We start from the raw sequence: 6,851 nt of genomic DNA, 5'->3' as shown, positions 1-6,851 counted from the left end.
TATTTGTAGACTTTTTGATAAGAGCCATTCTGATAGGTGTGAGGTGATCATTGTGGTTTTGAGATCATTGTAGTTTTGATTTGCATTTCTCGAATTAGCGATGTTGAGCATCTTTTCATGTGCCTGTTAGCCATCTGTATGTCTTCTTTGGAATAATGTCTATTCAGGTCTTCTGCCCATTTTAAAATCAGGTTTTATGTTTTTTTTATATTGAGTTGTATGAGCTGTTTATATATTTTGGATATTAATCCCTTTTGGTCATATCATTTGCAAATATTTTCTCCCATTCAGTAGGTTGTCTTTTTGTTTTGTTGATGGTTTCAAGTAAATCTTAAATGTTCTCACCACCCCCAAAAAAGGTAATTACATGAGGTGAAGGATGTGTTAACTAACTTCATTATGGTAATCATTTCACAATATATATGTGTGTCAAGTCATCATGTTGTACACCTTAAACTTACACAATATTATATGTCAATTATATCTCAATAGAGCTGGAATAGATAAACAAATGATTTAAATAAAGCAAATTTCAACTCTTCTAATCACTTTTGTACTCAGTATCTCTTAATAGTATTGGTATCTCTTAATATCGTCCTCCATACCATCAAGAGTGTTGGTGATGCAGAATTTCTTGAGTACTCTTCTAATGTCGCTAGAAGTTTGTTCCTAGCCAGTGAGACCACTCCATTGAGTCCTGATGTGCTTGCTCAGGCAATGACAGCTGTAGCCAACAGTGATTGTAAGATGTATCCCAATTTTAAAGATGTGAAAGTGTGAAAAAAAATGCACCTCGTGGAATGAGTGAAATGATACGGAAGGAATTTCCTCAGCAGCCTGAACTGTTTTCCTCCATACTTGTTTTACATATGGGAGAGGAAACCCTCTTTTTTTCTTTTTTTTCTTAAAGCCACTGCTTTTCTGATCTCAGTTACTCATAAACAAACCCAATCCAAACTGATACACGATTATTATGTTAGCCCTTACTACTTTGCTTTCTCACTGTAACTTATTCCACTCTTACATCCTTCTTGACTAAATGAATCAAGGCATACATTTCTTTACTTTTTAGGTGTCCTAATGCTTTTCTAATCACCTTCACTTCAGCTTTCCTGAAGCATATTCTCCATCAATATCCCTCTGAAGATGAACCCAGGACTGCAAAAAAAAATCTGTAATAAAAATTTTTATTTTAAAACCTGAAGCATAGTATCACTTCCAAGATTAGTGATAATGCCTTCCTCTCCTGAATACTTGATTAGATATGTCTCTTGGGCTTGTGAAAAGAAACTGGAATTGCTGGCAAATGCAAAAAAAATTAAAGGAGAATTTAAAAATCAGAAATGTAGAACAAATTTCAAGAGTAGAGATGATTCAGGAGAAATTAATGGGTGCTTTGTACTGCTTGTCACACATTTCTGAGGGAAAAAAATAACTTTTCCTTTTTCTGGAAAATGAAGTACAATTTGTCAGTGACAACCATCTATTAAGAAATTTCCTTTTGTGATAGAGTGAGGATTTTTTTCCCCCAGAGGTAAATTATTCAACACAGTTCATCTGAATCTGTGTTTGAGCCTGAGATGAAGTTATCAATTTTATTATCATTTTCCCTCAGTCTGTCCTGATATTATCGTTGCCTGAGACTCCGGTACCATAGCAACAGCCACTATTTCAGACATTATTCCCCCAAGCAACAGAGCACGGCCAATGACTGACAGCCATCCAGCTGTGCATCTCAGGGTGGTATTTTCAAGGTCTGGAAGACCACGTCACAACTCACTCCCATGTCTTGAAAGTCAGGTTATCAAGGAGTCGGGAAGGCTGTGAGTATGCAGGAAGGTGACACACCCACCAGAAGTTTGCTCACCCCTTTTGAGAGGTGTACGGCAGGCAGGGGAGGGTGGGAAAATGAGGAGACTTACGGTGATGGACAAAGTCAAGATGTAAAGTACAATGGGGCAAACTGCATTAGTCTGAATGTTTCTTACTGCTTTCCATCACTGCCCCACATGTTCAAAAGACTGTGGACCCCAAAACTGAACTAGGAAAAGGGGGATTTAGAATGTTCACTTTTGTCTTTTAGAAGAACAAGGAGAGAAATAATTGAGCTGCCACCGTATTTAAACTTCCCTGCCAGGGATTCTTAAAAGCTGTGAAATGTGACACTACAAGTTGTGGCTTGTAATAGGCACTGGAGTGTTACAATCACAAGTCTCTTTGAGGCTTGCAGGTGAGGAAATCCTTCTTTTCCAGGTAAAATAAGAGGATGTAGCTCTAAGTAGACTTCTCTGCATTATCCCGGGGAGTCCCTCTGAATCACACAAAAGGAAAAGATGGGATAAAAAGGGGGGCCCGGCGCCCAAGACTGGAGTCAGCTTTAGAATCCAGGTGAAGAGCCCGTGACAGGCAGTGCTTTGGTATATAGATTACAGTACCCCATGCATAGCAAAAATACAGTGTTTCTCAGTCCAGATGAGATGAATTTGCAGGCAGAACATGTGTGTTTTGCAGCCACTCCCCTCACCTTTTGTGCCTGAAGAGAAGCCACCACAGGCAAAGATGCAATCTCGGGGGATTTCCAGTCCCAAGTTCTTTCCAGGTATTCAGGGCCAACTCAGGTAGCAGTGTTGCTGCCTGTGTGAGGGCGAGAGGCTGAACAGAGGGATTCACGTGTATAGGTGGTGACCGCCTTCCTGCGAGGTGCCTTGCTACCTCTTATGCATTCAAGGGCGGCCAATTCTGAAGACTTCTTTCCTATGAGAAGGATTTTGGCTGAGGTTTAGCAGCCATTCCCGCCCTAGGCTGGAAGGCACACCTGTAATTAGAGGAGAGACTGCAGTGATCAGGGCTGTCTTTAAGCGTCGGGGATTTCCCTCCCTTCTGAGGCTAGTTGTCTGGCTGGATTCCCAGTCTACCCACACAATCTTTCTTAACCCATTGTTAACCTGTGGGGGGAGACACACACACACACACACACACACACACACACACACACACACACACACACACACACACACACACACACACACACACACACACACACACACACACACACACACACACACACACACACACACACACACACACACACACACACACACACACACACACACACACACACACACACACACACACGAAAATCCATGTTCATGTCCACATTCCACGTTGCTACTTCTTATTCTCACTGATAACACCTATCCTTCTTACTTCTTGAGGTTCTTATATAAATAAAATACAAGAATGTAAATAAGAGGACTTGGACTTGCAAAGTACCATTATTATTATTTTAGTTGGTCAACCCCTGGCTATGGGGAAGACAGCCCAAGGCTCATTCCCCATTATTACTGTAGCCCAGGGTGAGCTTGTCAACAACGGGCTCTGACATGCTGGCTTCCAGGGCCCCCAGCTTGCTACTGAGAATCAACAACCATTAACATGTGCGTAATTTATTGAACTAAGTTACATCAGATAATGCTGAAGATCCCCTTTCTTTTAATCCCTGCCCATTCCCTTCACTTCTTCCCCAGAGGCAACTACTGTGATGAATTCTAGACCATATTCTTTTATTTATATCTTTACCATATATGGGCACCCGCAGACACCACCCACCCACCCATTAGGGCCCCAGACCACCCATCTCACCCCACCCCACACACACTGTTTAAAAGGGGAAGATGGATTTTGCACTTTCCAGGGCCCCATGGAATGCCTTCTCCCTCCCTCTGTGGAGATCCTGAGCTGCATGTGGATGGGGCATGGGTGGGTGGAGAGCCTCCTGGATACCTGTGTTAAAAAGTGAGCGATTTGCACACAGGAACCAAGGAGAGACCTTTATTTCTTTAGGAACCAAATAACTTTATTGGAAGAAACGGAAAAACTGGAAGAAAAAAACTTAAGTGATAAAGTAAAGTCCAGGAAAAGAGAGTCCTGCACTTGTTGCAAAAAAAAAAAAAAAAAAAAAAAAAACCAAAAACTTAAGCGAACTTCTTTTGCAAGGGCACTATTGCCATCTGCGTGGCACGCACGGTGACCAGGGCTCTGGTCACCCCGTGGCTCTGGGAAAGTCCAGTCCAGGCTCAGTTCTTGTCGCTGTCGCCCAGGGTGAGCTTGTCAAAGAGGAACCCTGCCAGGTCGACGTCCGGGGCCTCCATCATGCTCAGGGTGGTGACATGACCCTCCAGCTCTGTGATGAACGCCACCTGCTGGCTGAGGTAGTGAGTTGCCAGGAAGTGGCACAGGTGGTGGTCGCTGTTCGGTGGCCAGCTGGTGCAGGTGGAGCAGGCTCTGGTTCACGTGGTTCTCCAGGAACAAGGCGCACTTCATGGCCTTGAGGCCGCTCTTCCAGTTGTCACTGACTGGCTTCCAGATGTCTTGGAATCTGACGTGGCCCCCGCGCTTGTTCTGCAGGCGCATCAGGCCCTGGGCCCGCTTCTTGTGCTGGCGGGAGTGGCACAGGAAGAACCAGGTGAAGTGATTCATGGCCATGACGTCGTCGCGGTGGACGTAAACGGCCACGGCCAGGCAGAACAAGGAGGCGTGGAGCTCCAGGGTGAAATGGCTGTTGATGGCGGCCTCGTAGTCGGGGTGGTAGTTCTGGCGCCCCTGCAAGGGCGGCGCTTGCTTCATGGCGGACGGCGCGGGTAGCATGGCGGGCGTGGAGGCCAAGGTGAAGGCGAAGCTGCGGGGCCCGCGGTAGCTGCCTCGGAGCTCTCCCGTGTGGTCAAAGAGGGCGGCCGCTCGGGGATGGACTGGAAGTGCGTTATTGGACGGGGAAGGGGAGGGGGACAGAGGGTGGGGGGCGGGTCCATTACCGGAAGGGGGTGACGGTGGCCAGAAGGGGGCGGGGTACCGTGCTCTAGGTTCCCTAGGAACCTGGGTGAGGCCGGAAACCCAGGGCACCTATGCACTGTCTTGAGACCATTAAAAAATAACCCTATTGAGATATAATTCATATACTATAAAGTTCACCTTTGGAAAGTGAACATTTACCTGTTTTTTTGTAAATTCATGGAGTTGTGCAACCATTACCACATCTCAGAGTATTTTCATCACTCCAAAATAAAATTCCCTACCCATTAGCACTCACTCCCCATCCCGCCTCCCCCAAGGTTTGCCCACCCCTAATCAACTTTCTATCTCTGTAGATTTGCCTGTTCTGGACTTTTCAAATAAATGCAATCATATAGTATGTGGCCTTTTGTATGTGCCTTCTTTTACTTAGCATAATGTTTTAAATCTTTTATCCTTTTTATTGCTAAATTGTATTCCATTATGTGGATATATCACATTTTATTTATCCTTTCATCAGTTGATGGACATTTGAGTTGTTTCCATTCTGTGGCTATTATGAATAATGTTGCTATGAACCTTCTTGTACAGGTTTTTGTGTATACATGTTTTTGATTATCTTGGGAATATACATAGGCATGGAATTGCTGGGTTATATGGTAGCTCTATGTTTAATATTTTGAGGAACTCCCAGAATGTTTTCCAAAGCACCATTTTTACATTCCTACCAGCAATATGTGAAGGTTCTAACACTGTTATTGTCTGTTTGTTTAAAATTTTTAATCATCTTAGTGGATAGTAAGTGGTATCACATTGTGGTTTTGATTTGCATTCCCCTAATGACTAATGATGTTTAGCACCTTTATATGTACTTATTGGCCATTTGCATGTCTTCTTTAGAGAAGTGTCTACTCGAATCTCTTGCCCATTGAAAAATAGAATCGTTTGTTTTTTTATTGTCGTCTTGTAAGAGTTCTGCATCTGTTCTGGATATAAGTCCCTTATCAGATACATGATTCACAAATATTTTCTTCCATTCTGTGGATTGTCTTTTCACTTTGTTAATGGTGATTCCTTTGAAGCACAAAAGTTCTTAATTATGATGAAGTACAATTTATCTATCTTTCTTTTGTCAGTTGTACTTTTGGTGTCATATCAAGAAACCATTGCCTAATTTAAGGTCACAAAGGTTTACACCTAGGTTTTCTTTTAAGAATTTTATAGTTTTAGCTCTTAGATTTAGGTACATTTAGGTCTCTGATCCATTTTGAATTAATTTTTGTATATGATGTGAGGTAGGGACTCTAACTTCATTCTATTGTATGAGGGTCTTCAGTTATCCCAGTACCATTTGCTGAGAAGACTGTTCTTTCCCCATTGGATGGTCTTGGCATAATTGTTGAAAATCAATTGGCCATAAATATATGGGCCTATTTCTGGACTCCCAGTTCTATTCTGTAAATCTATATATCTAAACTTATGATAGTACAACACTGCCTTGACTACTGTAGCTTTGTAATAAGTTTTGAAATAGGAAAGTATGAGTCATCCAACTTTATTCTTCTTTTTCAAGACTGTTTTGGCTGTTCTGGGTCCCTTGTATTTCCATATGAATTTTAGGATAAGCTTGACAGTTCTTTTCCCAAAAAAGCTTGCTGGGATATTGATAGGGATTGTGTTGAATCTGTAGATAATTTGGGGGAGTATTGATATCTTAACAATATTAAGTCTTCTGATCCATAAACGTGGGATATCTTTCCATTTATTTAGGTCTGGGACCTTTTAAAATATAGATTCTGATTTAGACTGAAGCCAAAATTTGAATTTCTTTTTTTTAAAATTAATTAATTAATTGATTACTATTTTGTCCTTGGCTGCATTGGGTCTTCATTGCTGCGCACGGGCTTTCTCTAGTTGTGGCGAGGGCTACTCTTCATTGCAGTGCATGGGCTTCTCATTGCAGTGGCTTCTCTTGTTAGGGAGCACAGGCATGTGGGCTTCAGTAGTTGTGGCACGTGGACTCTAGAGCACAGGCTCAGTAGTTGTGGTGCATGGGCTTAGTT

At 42.6% G+C, this 6,851-nt stretch overlaps 1 pseudogene across 1 annotated transcript; it reads right to left on the bottom strand.

The window, feature by feature from the left end:
* Positions 1 to 4,076: 4,076 nt before the first annotated feature.
* LOC308609446 (ferritin heavy chain-like) lies at positions 4,077 to 5,025 on the bottom strand (annotated as a pseudogene). Its single transcript has 2 exons — positions 4,990 to 5,025; positions 4,077 to 4,872 (listed from the first exon to the last, which is right to left on the bottom strand). The product of its transcript is annotated as a ferritin heavy chain-like (transcript).
* Between the last annotated feature and the right edge of the window lie 1,826 nt (positions 5,026 to 6,851).

This window comes from Mesoplodon bidens, assembly GCF_964165515.1.
Source record: "Mesoplodon bidens genome assembly, chromosome: X".
Classification (NCBI taxonomy): domain Eukaryota; kingdom Metazoa; phylum Chordata; class Mammalia; order Artiodactyla; family Ziphiidae; genus Mesoplodon; species Mesoplodon bidens.
Note: the sequence above shows the minus strand (reverse complement) of the source record. Positions and strands in the feature narration are given on the sequence as shown.